This window comes from Mesoplodon densirostris, chromosome 3 (genome assembly GCF_025265405.1).
Source record: "Mesoplodon densirostris isolate mMesDen1 chromosome 3, mMesDen1 primary haplotype, whole genome shotgun sequence".
Classification (NCBI taxonomy): Eukaryota; Metazoa; Chordata; class Mammalia; order Artiodactyla; family Ziphiidae; genus Mesoplodon; species Mesoplodon densirostris.
The window spans coordinates 54,348,920-54,362,101 of record NC_082663.1 but is presented as its reverse complement, the minus strand read 5'-3'; positions in this window follow the sequence as shown (position 1 = coordinate 54,362,101).

The following is a 13,182-nucleotide window of genomic DNA, read 5'->3' as shown; positions in this document are numbered from 1 at the left end:
CAAAGTATCTTGAAGAAAATTTCCTCAGTAAATTAGAGTGATCAACTTTTAAAACATACTGCTATATCTCAAATTTATAAATTCTTTTCCCTTTGATATGTCAAATCCATTTTGACAGATACACATGCCCATATACAAAATGATGAAGATAAAAGATGTCTATCTGAAGCATTTTTTTATAATAGCAACAGACTGGAAACAATCTAAGTGTCCACAGTGAGGAACTGGTTTAACAAACTCTGATACATCCACACCATGGAATACTATGCAGCTGTAAACAGAAAAGAAGGAAGCCAATCTCTGTATTGATATGGAAAGTTAGGAGGATATACTATTAGGTTTAAAAAAAACAAATCAAAATAAAGCAAAGCAAAACAAATGATCAAGGTAAAGATCACCTTTATAAAGCAGGCTGCTGCCTTTTGTGGAAGAAAGGGGTAATAGGTATTTGTATTTGCTGGTATCTGCACAAAGACCCTGGAAAGACACACAAGAAACAAGTAGATGAGAGGGAGGGAGACTGCTTGGTGTTTACCTTGCTAAGGTCTTTCGAATTTTGAACCATATGAATGTATTACTTGTTCAAAACAAATAATAAAATTTTAAAAGACAGAGAATGATGTAAAAATATTTGAAATGTATTGATGTTAAAGGAAGGGAACATATCTGTTTATTTGATTTGTTATAGTTTCTTTCCTTCCACTGAGCACATACGATTGGTCGGGACAGATTCAGTACCCACTGGCTGATGCCAAGGCTGAGTAGAATTTTCCCCCTCCCTTATCCCTTCCTTGGCCAGTCACCAAATCTAGTCCAAGTAATTACCTGTGTAGCCCATCATTTCTTTTTTTTTTCTTTTTTTGCCGTACGTGGGCCTCTCACCACTGTGGCCTCTCCCGTTGCAGAGCACAGGCTCCGGACGTGCAGGCTCAGCAGCCGTGGCTCACGGGCCCAGCCGCTCCGCAGCATGTGGGATCTTCCCGGACCGGGGCACGAACCTGTGTCCCCTGCATCGGCAGGTGGACTCCCAACCACTGCGCCACCAGGGAAGCCCCATCATTTCTTTTTATCCTCCACTCTCGTTGCCTAAGTTCAGGCCACCAGCTTCCCTTCCCTAGTTTATTGCCTCAGCCTTCCCTGGGTCTTCCGGTCTCCAGTCTCATCCCTCCAATTCATCCTCCAGGTAGAGCCAGAGTGTTCTATTTAAAATAAAATCTGATCTTGTCCCATTCCTGTTCAAAGGCTTTGGTTATCTCCCCTTCATCTACTGCCTTCAAGATAAACTCTAACTCGTTATTCAGCACAGAAGGTTCTCCATGATCACACCCCTGCTGACCTTTCCAGCCTCATTCCTTCCTGGTCCTACACTCCCCTCCCCACTGCCATATGGAAGGCAGAGATGCAGCTTTCCCAACCCACCACCTCTTGTCTCCAGACCTTTCTGAGTGCTATTTCCTCTGCAAGGAAGACTCCTTCTCCCATTCTTGGTTTTCTCTGGCATACTGTCATTTTTTCTTAAACTCTAGCTTTGGTAGGATCTTTGTGGGAAATCTCCCCTGACCACACCAATATATCTCACATTTTAAGAGTTAATGAAATTGAGTGATAACAGGTTGCTACCTGGATAAACATAGTACAGGATTTACCAGTTTATATTTTCATATAGAACTACAGAATCTTGGAGAAAGTTCCCAGGTTATTTTGGAGTGATCAGCTTTAAACATTGTGTTATTTAGCAAAGTTGTAGATGCTTTTAGCCTTTCTGGGTTAAGCCACCTTTCTCTATGATCCTATAGCACGTTCCCCGTCCCTGCCCCCGCCCCACACACCTGCACTCCTCACATATCATAGCACTCATCACACCATTTTATAATGGTCTGAGTCCCTCACCAGACTATAAGCTCCCTGGGGACAGGGACACTGCTCTTTAATTGTTGCATCTCCAGTGCCAAGCAGTGTAACCTACATGATGTTAAGCAAGAAGTGATTAAAGGGCAACACCTCTGAGCTACTCCCTACCTACTTCTACCAGGGAGGGTGTCAAATAGTGTTGCACAGCAATTGTCATGGACTCCCTAATTCTGAGCTATGACAAAGGTCTTTACAGACCTCCAAACAGGAAATGACTCTTTTGCTTCAAAGGGCTTTAAATGCCCCCAAAGGGCTTTAAATGCATTGGAGTAACCCAAAGCCATAGGGCTGAGAAACAAAATTCCACATAGAGAACACTTGGAGAGCTTTCATAAACAAGACCTAGAGTAGTCCTTCCCAATGTTAAGAAACAGAGGGCTTCCCTGGTGGTGCAGCGGTTGACAGTCCGCCTGCCGATGCAGGGGACACGGGTTCGTGCCCCGGTCCGGGAAGATCCCACATGCCGTGGAGTGGCTGGGCCCGTGAGCCATGGACGCTGAGCCTGCGCATCCGGAGCCTGGGAGAGGCCACAACAGTGAGAGGCCCGTGTACCGGAAAAAAAAAAAAAAGAAACAAAGTCTAATCCCTCTCTGGAGCTAGTAATAAAACTGCGGCAAGGAAGTCATCTCCAAACCCATCACAGGAGGACGTCACATAGATACACAACTACACTGGAAGAAAACAACCCAGTCTGAACCCAGAACTTTTCTCTTTGTTATAATAGTTAAAGAAGGATTACCAGTTTCTCTGGTGAGGAGAAATTAGAGGCTTATATCAGACTTACTGTTGGAGCCTTTATTATTTGTATACTGCAAGATGAATGAGTAAATATACAGTTTTCATTTATAGATTCAGTTATTCTTAACAAAGCTTTGTCTTAAACAACCTCTAGTTACCAATTTTATAAACACCTAGACCCAGGGACTCCTGCCAGATAATTAGAATCAAAATTCTAGTCTTCAGAATGGGCAACACTGGGTAAGTAGCTCCCCCATTTCCCTACCCCCTGTGCATTCTTCCTGCCCCACATCCCTTTCAGATTAGATCTTATTAGGGTTTATTTTTATCTCAGTGCATGACATACATACATAATTGATGCTTAAGGTTTGTTGAATGAATAAGCAAATGAATGAAATATACATGCCACCTGCCAACATTTCATTTTCTACAGCTTAACATTTTATACCTTGTACCACCTTCTCCATTACAAGCGTAAAACTAATAAATGGATTTCATGTAATTCTGCTATGTTATATTAACAGCTAGTTGTAGCTCTCATGACAAAGACTGTATTTTCTTCTACCATTAATCTTTCTCCAGCTCGTGAGCTGGAAAAGTCATAATGATGGGAGTTGTCATAATAAACCCAAACAGTAATTGAAATAAGAAAACGGAGGAAGAAAATTGAAAAAGAAAATGTCTCTACCACAGCACCACAGATAAATGACCCTATTCTCTCCCGATTCCAAATCCACAAGGTTATATTTGTTCTTATCAAGATCATTAGGTACCAAAAGACCATATGACATTAGTGGGAATGATATTTTTAATAGGAGTAATATATTGATAAATAAAAGAGCATACCTCTTATTTCTGCAGGTTCTTGTCTAATTTGCAAAACTTTAAAAGTTAAAATGCATTTAAGATACTTAGTATAAAGTTTGTATGAATGAGACATTAAAGTAACCTGCCTTAGCCAATTTTCTTAAATCGAGATAAATAATTACTTCTAATAAAGCAATCAAGGACTTGAATGAGAACAGGTTTAATGCTAGCTTAGTTCAATATTAACTTGGGGATTTAAAAGATTCTTTCCATAGCTCTTTTCTCCTCTTTTTTAAAAACAAGATGTTTTCAAAGTCATTTTGATAAGTTACATCCTTCTGTCATTCCAAAGCATTTAGCATACAATGAGAATTACTAGAGAATATAGAGAAATTTATAAGACTGCTAAATCATTCTGACACCTTCTGGGTCCTGATGGATTTAGTAATGAGTTCCACAATGAGATCCCAGACAAATTAAGTAATGAAGTGCTTGATCCAGAGGAAAAAGTGTGGCCTTATTCCGAAGTGCCAAGAACTTACTTTGGAAGGATGGCCCTAACCACTCTGGCCATTTAGCAGTGACGCCCTAAGAAGGCATTACTTACGTTAAACTGATATTAATTTCATACTGTCTCCTTCCACAACTTCCTTGTTCTTGCCCTGATGCTTACCTCCCTCCAGGTAAGTTAATAACAGAGAACGATGATCTTGTCCCAACATTTATGCTTTAATTTAGGAGAGTGGAACACACATTCTTAAAATAGAGAAATTATTTCTTCTCCAATCTCTTTATTTTTCTCTAGCTTCCTGAAAGTGACTACTTTACATTCAGCCCAACTCTTAGACAAAAATAAGAAATCAGAGAAGTAGTGGGTTAACTCCAGATTCTCAATCCTGGCTGCACACTGGAATCACCAGGGAGCTCTTAAAATTGTCCCATGCTCAGATACCATCCCAGGCCAATGATGTCAGAAGATCTGGGGCTGTGGAGGCTGGATCCAGAGATCTGCTTCTAAAGTTCTCCGAGAGATTCCAGTGTGTCACCAGTGTTGAGAATCTTTAGGAGAGCTGAATCAAGTTGATGGGGTGTGCTTTGAATGACCAAAAACTCAGTTCGTTCAGCACTCCACCCACAGGTAGCATTGGGCCTTCAGATGCTCTAGCAACCTATGGCACACAAGAACCTGAAGGATGACCTATATCGAGGAAAATATCCATGAAAAGACTTTTACTTGGTTTAATTTAAAAGACTTCAAATTCATGCACCATGCTAGTGTAGGGACTCTCAGTCACCTACCATAACAGGAGGAATCAGATAAAAAAGTAAAGCGTTGCTATGAACCCAAGGTTCCCAACACCAACTTTTTCATCAAGTTAGTTTCTCTCTGCAGAGAGATCTGCCAAGACCTCATGGACCTCTAAAGGGTCAATGCAAAGGACATAAAAACCTACTGGGAAAATTAAGCCAATCTCTTCTTTAAGAGGAAATAAGGGAAGAAAAGTTCTATCCAACTTGAAGGAGATGATGCTGCACTGCTATATCACCCAAGGCTGTAGCCCGCACCCAGGGTAACTTTCTGACACCTTAAAATTTCAGGGTTAGAGGACTGGTGATGTGGCAGATGACCAGGAGCAAGATGGCACTTTCAGGGAGCTGGAACTGATTTCATGGAGGGATTCCTAGATGGCTTTTTCAAGGACTCTCCCTCACACTGAAGTGAGACCATTAAACTCATAAGCCCAGTGCCCAGTGGGCCAGATGTATGATCATCATGGTGGGTAAAGCTACACTGTATGGTTGGGTTGTATCTGCTCCTACAGCAATGCCTGCAGTACTGTCTCCATTATTAAGGCCAGTTTGACTCTTTTGGATTACTACTTCAAGAATGTTTGCTGTGTAGACCTGTCCTAAGCCCAATTCACAGGAATGAGCAAGATTTTCTCCACATTTATTTATCTTTCTTTTTAACTGTAAAATATAAGCCTTTTGAGGATAGGGCCTTTGCTTTGAAGTCCTCGGCAAGCATTAAAGAGCAAAATTTCTTTGGGGGTCTCTGTTTCTCTATTAATTTAACAATATCTGGTATAGGTTCTAAATTTTATAGTTTTGCTATTAACCAACACATTTGGCCAGGATTTTATTTCATTTATTATTTTTTTAATTTAATTTTTTAAATATCTTTATTGGAGTACTATTGCTTTACAATGGTGTGTTGGTTTCTGCTTTATAACAAAGTGAATCAGCTATACATATACATACATCCCCATATCTCCTCCCTCTTGCTTCTCCCTCCCACCCTCCCTATCCCACCCCTCTAGGTGGACACAAAGCACCGAGCTGATCTCCCTGTGCTATGCGGCTGCTTCCCACTAGCTATCTATTTTACATTTGGTAGTGTATATATGTCCATGGCCAGGATTTTATTTTTAATGAAAATACCCAGGGTTAGAAGGTTAATCTGTACAGACTTCCTGAAAGACAACTTTTGTGATATTGATTTAAATAAAAAAAAAACCTCTTAAAATATGCATACCCATTCACTCAGAATTTCTGCTTCTAAAAAAAGTGTCCAAAGGGAATAAATATATATATAAATAAGCATATGTGCCAAGATTAACTATAAAGAAGTTCACTGCAGTGTTGTTTATAATAGGAAGTGTTTGGAAATAACCTAAATGAAGATAGATTGGTTAAAAATATTATGGCACATCTGTAATGACCCTTGGATCCACAGGTTTCCTTGGTGGTACCTTAGGGGCCACAGGTAGGTAGGGAAGGAATAAAGTCAGTGGGAGCTTAAGTGAGTGGGACCCTGGATCTCCCATTCCTGCTTCAACTTCAAAAGCTTGAATTTTATGTTTCATGTAGGGTGGCTCCTTTTGCAAAATTAGTTCTGCTGCCAAAAATAGCTGGAAACTGTCTGAACATGATTGAAATAGATGTCTACAATACCTCGTAAAGTGGAATAAAGCAGACTGTAAAACTACCTCAGTTTCACCTCATTTTTGTTTCTATGCATGTATATGTATATAGACATAAAAGATACACACACACCAGGGATTTATACAGCAATGATCATGTTATTCTTTTGAGTAATAGGAAAAATGTTACTTTTAACTTTAAAAATGTTTTCTACATGATCCTCAACATTTCAAGTTTTTCAACCATTATGATCCCTAAATCAAGTTAATAGTTAACTATCAACTCTTCATCTTAAGACTATAACTTTAAAAAAAATCTTGAAACTAATTGTTGTCTATCGCTTTCAGAGGTAGAGAAACTGAGGAATGAAATGATACTGTGAATTACTGCAAAATTGAAAAACCACCACAGATCCCACAGATAGTTTCCTTTTCAAGTTATGTTTCAAGTGTTACCACAGAACCGTTCAGTTTTTCAAAGTTGGATAAATTAGTTGGTAGGCAGAGGAAAACCATATGTTTCCACAGTAAAAACAAAATTCTAACATGTTTTGTACTCATTGAAATTATAAGAGCAAAGAGATGTTAATGAAAAGTTCATATAACCAGAGGCAGATGGCAAGGTAAGAGGAAACCAGTGGGAAGGATGATGTGTGGCCATTATGAACAGCTGAGGATGGCAGAGAGCAGCATCTTCATCTGGGCATCACAGGCACTGGAGGCATGTAATTCAACTCTAAATGATGGCAGTGGTGATGACGATGATAATGGTGATAGTTATGGTAACACTAACATTTACTGAGAGAGTACAATGTGCCAGGGACGGTACTAAGTACTTTACAGGTATTAGCTCTTAATTCTCACCACACCCTTATGGGGTAGGAACTATTATTAGTACCAGTTTCCTAAAGTAGAGACTGAGGAACAGAAAGACTACACAATGAGCACTGATGCCAGGATTTGAAATGCTTCTTTCATTTTTTCTTTGTAAGATCTTTGTTGGAGTATAATTGCTTAACAATGGTGTGTTAGTTTCTGCTGTATAACAAAGTGAATCAGCTACACATATACATATATCCCCATATCTCCTCCCTCTTGCATCTCCCTCCCACCCTCCCTATCCCACCCCTCTAGGTGGTCACAAAGCACCGAGCTGATCTCCCTGTGCTATGCGGCTGCTTCCCACTAGATATCTATTTTACATTAGGTAGTGTATATATGTCCATGCCACTCTCTTACATTGTCCCACCTTACCCTTCCCCCTCCCTGTGTCCTCAAGTCCATTCTCTACATCTGCATCTCTATTCCTGTCCTGACCCTAGGTTCTTCAGAACCACTTTTTTCTTTTTTTTTAGATTCCATATATATGTGTTAGCATACGGTATTTGATTTTCTCTTTCTAACTTACTTTACTCCACATGACACACTCTAGGTCTATCCACCTCACTACAAATAACTAAATTTCGTTTCTTTTTATGGCTGAGTAATATTCCATTGTATATATGTGCCACATCTTCTTTATCCATTCATCTGTCGATGGACACTTAGGTTGCGTCCATTTCCTGGCTATTGTAAATAGGAAATGCTTCTTTCATTTTATTATCAGCACACTAAATCTAAAAATACAAATGAGATTATTGTCATTGGAACACATGGAGGCATAATGACAAAAGATCTTTGATGCCAACAGACTTAGGTTCTGATCTGGATCTGATTTTCCTCTCTGAGGCTCAGTATCCTCATCTGTAACGGGGGCTAATACTACTCATCCTGTAAAGATGCTGTGAATAAGATTTCGTGTGTAAAACCTTGGCCCAGAGTGTGCTGCAAGTGGGTATAGAATAAATGGAAGCTAATACGGTTATTAAAGCAAGAAAATGAAGCAAGTGAAGGGACTTAACTGGCTAGTATTTTAAGTTATTTTACTACTTTAAAAAGTAAATGAATAAATGAACCCAGGAAAAAGTATGCTTTTATGGTGACTACATAATTTACTATATAAACCAGGAGACTTTAGAGAAGAAAGGGGTTCTATTAATAATTATTCTGAGGTAACAGGTATAAGCAGACTTTGTCCTGGGCAAACCAGGATGTGCAGCCATCTACTGGTGAGCAGTCTTTCTGAGCCCACAGCTGTGGGACCTTTCCTGGGCCTTCACCTGGCCCACCAGCCCCTACTTCAGGATGGTCATGAGCCCAGGGAGGGAGGAGCACCAAAGAGGAAACTTTCTAGCCTGTACATTAGCAAATGCAGGAGACTGTGAGTTTATATTGCCTTCTGCTTAGATGAACTCTGTTCTTAAGAATTATCTTAATTATTAATTATTGAAAAAACCAATTCTCATCCGGAATGCATGTTCCAGTATGACATCTTGTCATACGATCACCCATCCCTCTGTGGTCTTTGAAAAGAAAGACTATACAAGCTCATAGGTAGAAATTTAAAATCAAACCTCACATACACATCCTCCTTCAGGAGCCTCTGTTGCCCCAACAGCTGTGATTTCACTGCATGTGCAATGTGCTTTCTGAACTTATGTAGCTCTTGCAATGACACGGTACTTGGCTTGCAAACAGCACTTCCCATTCACAGGATCATAGTATAGCAGAGCTTGCAGGCATTCCTTAGTCCAATCCCTTCATTTCAGGCTGAGAGATCTCAAGTGACTTAACTTAGCCAAAGCCACACACCTAGCTAACTTCAGAAGAAGATCCAGAACCCGAACCCAGGATGGAGCTCAGAACACACTATTTTTTCCATTGCTTTACACTTGCTTCCCTGAAAAATAGCCCTACCAGCTCAAAGAGCAATATAGTAATTCCAAAAATAACACATGATTTCAGACATTTCAAGGTTATTAGTAGGAATTGAATATTTCTCCCATTGTAGTGTGTAGCATTCTTATAATTAGACATATTTTTCAGTTTTTACTGGGAGAAAATTAAAATTAGATTTATGTTTAAATTCTCTGCATTGGCCAGGTAATAAGGAGGCTAAATAAAACATGTGCAGCAAAGGCCAGATGATAAACATAGCCTCTAAGTTGGGACATATATTTCCAACATTGACATAGATGGGAATATTTTTTTAAAAATCAGATATCCCAAGCCAGAGTAAGGAAACCAGGAAAGAAAAACTGCTAGTCATTAATCTGGTGGCGTGGGGATGTCAGTCCAGGTATAAAAATGAAAAGTAACCTAAGTCGGTTATTTGTTTGGTTTCTATTGCTCAGAATTTTCATTTTCCCAACCTTTGTATTCAGTATGGTGGGATAAGATAAGACAGGAGGCTGGGGTGAAAGAGAACTGGATGAATGCTGCTTGCTGGGACACTGGGTAATGTCAATGAAGAGTTTTTTAAACAACAACAAAAAAAGTATTCTGCCTCAAATACATATTCCTTCCTAAATAGGGGAATCAGAGAAGAGAGATGGCTTAATTGGGAATAAAAAAAAAAGAACACCAACAAATGGATTTATTTGCAAGATACTGGATTCCTAAACATACTTGGCCTAGCCCTACTGAACTTTTTCTCCTCTGACAAAACAAATCCCAAATTCTCCGGACTCTTTTTAAATTGGATTTAAAATACCCAATGAGCCAGGGAAATCAGTCAATAAAAAGAAATAAAAGGCATCCAGATTGGAAAGAAAGAAGCAGATCTATTTCTATTTGCAGATGACACGATCTTATATACAGAAAATCCCAAAAAATCCACCAAAAACACTATTAGAACTAATAAACAAGTTCAGCAAGGTTTCAGTGTTAAACATTGATATTCAAAAATCAATTGTAGTTCTATACATTAGCAGTGAACAATCCAAAAATGAAATTAAAGTCACAATTACAGTTATACAGCATCAAAATGACTAAAATACTTAGAAATAAACTTAACAAGAGAAGTACAACATTTGTACACTAAAAAGTACAAAACAATGTTGAAACACTTAAAGAAGCCCTAAAAAAATGGAAAGGTATCCCATTTCATGAAACTAAGGACTTAATATTATTATTATATTAATATATTAATATTATTAAGAGGGCAAATCTACAAATTGAGTGCAATCCTTGTCAAAAATCTCAGTTGGCTTTTTTGCAGAAACTGACATGCTGATGATAAAATTCATGTGTAAATGCAAGGCCCTAGAAAAACCAAATCGATCTTGAAAAAGAAGGACAAAGTAGGAAGACTCATGCTTCCCAATTTCAAAACTTACTAGAGCTGCAGTAATTAACATAGTGTGGTACTGGCATAAGGACAGACATATAGATAAATGGAATAGATGTAAAAGTCCAATTAATTTTTTGTAATGTGCCAGACAATTCAACAGGGAAAAAGAGTCTTTTCAACAAATGGTGTTGGGACAACTGGACATTCACGTGGAAGAATGAAGATGGATCCCAATTTCACATCATATACAAAAATTAATGGAAAATCAGAGATTAGATGACCCAAAACCTATGGGATGCAGCAAAAGCAGTTCTAAGAAGGAAGTTTATACCAATAAAATCTCGCCTCAAGAAACAAGAAAAAACTCAAATAAACAACCTAACCTTACAACTAAAGCAACTAGAGAAAGAAGAACAAACAAAACCCAAAGTTAGTAGAAGGAAGGAAATCATAAGGATCAGAACAGACATGAATGAAATAGAAACAAAGAAAACAATAGCAAAGATCAATGAAACTAAAAGCAGGTTCTTTGAGAAGATAAACAAAATTGATAAACCTTTAGCCAGACTCATCAAGAAAAAAAGGTAGAGGACTCAAATCAATAAAATTAGAAATGAAAAAGGAGAAGTTGCAACTGACACTGCAGAAATACAAAGGATCATAAGAGAATACTACATGCAACTATATGCCAATAAAATGGACAACATGGAAGAAATGGACAAATTCTTAGAAATACACAACCTTCTGAGACTGAACCAGGAAGAAATAGAAAATATGAACAGACCAATCACAACTAATGAAATTGAAACTGTGATTAAAAATCTTCCAACAAACAAAAGCCCAGGACCAGACGGTTTCACAGGTAAATTCTATCAAACATTTAGAGAAGAGCTAACACCCATCCTTCTCAAACTCTTCCAAAAAATCACAGAGGAAGGAATACTCCAAAGCTCATGCTATGAGGCCACCACCACCCTGATACCAAAACCAGACAAAGATATCACAAAGAGAAAATTACAGGCCAATATCACTGATGAACATAGATGCAAAAATTCTCAACAAAATACTAGCAAACAGAATCCAGCAGCACATTAAAAGGATCATACACCATGATCAAGTAGGATTTATCCCAGGAATGCAAGGATTCTTCAATATATGCAAATCAATCGATGTGATACACCATATTAACAAATTGAAGGAGAAAAACCATATGATCAGCTCAATAGATGCAGAAAAAGCTTTCAACAAAATTCAACATCCATTTATGATAAAAACCCTCCAGAAAGTAAGCATAGAGGGAACTTACCTCAACATAATAAAGGCCATATATGACAAACCCACAGCCAACATCATTCTCAGTGGTGCAAAATGGAAATCATTTCCACTAAGATCAGGAACAAGACAAGATTGCTCACTCTCACCACTATTATTCAACATAGTTTTGGAAGTTTTAGCCACAGCAATCAGAGAAGAAAATGAAATAAAAGGGGCTTCCCTGGTGGGTGGTGCAGTGGTTGAGAGCCTGCCTGCTGATGCAGGGGACACGGGTTCCTGCCCCGGTCCGGAAAGATCCCATATGCCACAGAGCGGCTAGGCCTGTGAGTCATGGCCCCTGAGCCTGCGTGTCTGGAGCCTGTGCTCTGCAACAGGGGAGGCCACAACAGTGAGAGACCAATGTACCACAAAAAAAGAACAAAGAAAAGAAAGAAAAGAAAAAAATAAAAGAATTAAAAGGAATCCAAATCAGAAAAGAAGTAAAGCTGTCACTGTGTGCAGATGACATGATACTATACAAAGAAAATCCTAAAGATGCTACCAGAAAACTACTAGAGCTCATCACTGAATTGGGTAAAGTTGCAGGATACAAAATTAAGGCACAAAAATCTCTGGCACTCCTATACACTAACAACGAAATATCAGAAAGAAAAATTAAGGAAACAATCCCATTTACTATCGCCACAAAAAAGAATAAAATACCTAGGAATGAACCTACCTAAGGAGGCAAAAGACCTGTATGCAGAAAACTATAAGATATTGATGAAAGAAATCAAAGATGACACAAACAGGTGGAAAGATAAAGCATGTTCTTGGATCGGAAGAATCAATATTGTGAAAATGACTATACGACCCAAAGCAATCTACAGATTCAATACAATCTGTATAAAATTACGAATGGCATTTTTCACAGAATTAGAACAAAAAAATTTTACAATTTGTATGGAAATACAAAAGACCTTGAATAGCAAAAACAATCTTGAGAAAGAAAAATGAAGCTGGAGGAATCAGGCTTCCTGATTTCTGACTATACTACAAAGCTACAGTAATCAAGACAGTATGGTACTGGCACAAAAACAGAAATATAGATCTATGGAACAGGATAGAAGGCCCAGAGATAAACCCATGTACCTATGGTAACCCAATCAATGACAAAGGAGGCAAGGATGAACAACGGAGAACAGACAGTCTCTTCAGTAAAAAGCGCTGGGAAAACTGGACAGCTACATGTAAAAGAATGAAATTAGAACACTCCCTAACACCATACACAAAAATAAACTCAAGATGGATTAAAGACCTAAATGTAAGGCTGGACACTATAAAACTCTTAGAGGAAAACATAAGCAGAACACTTTT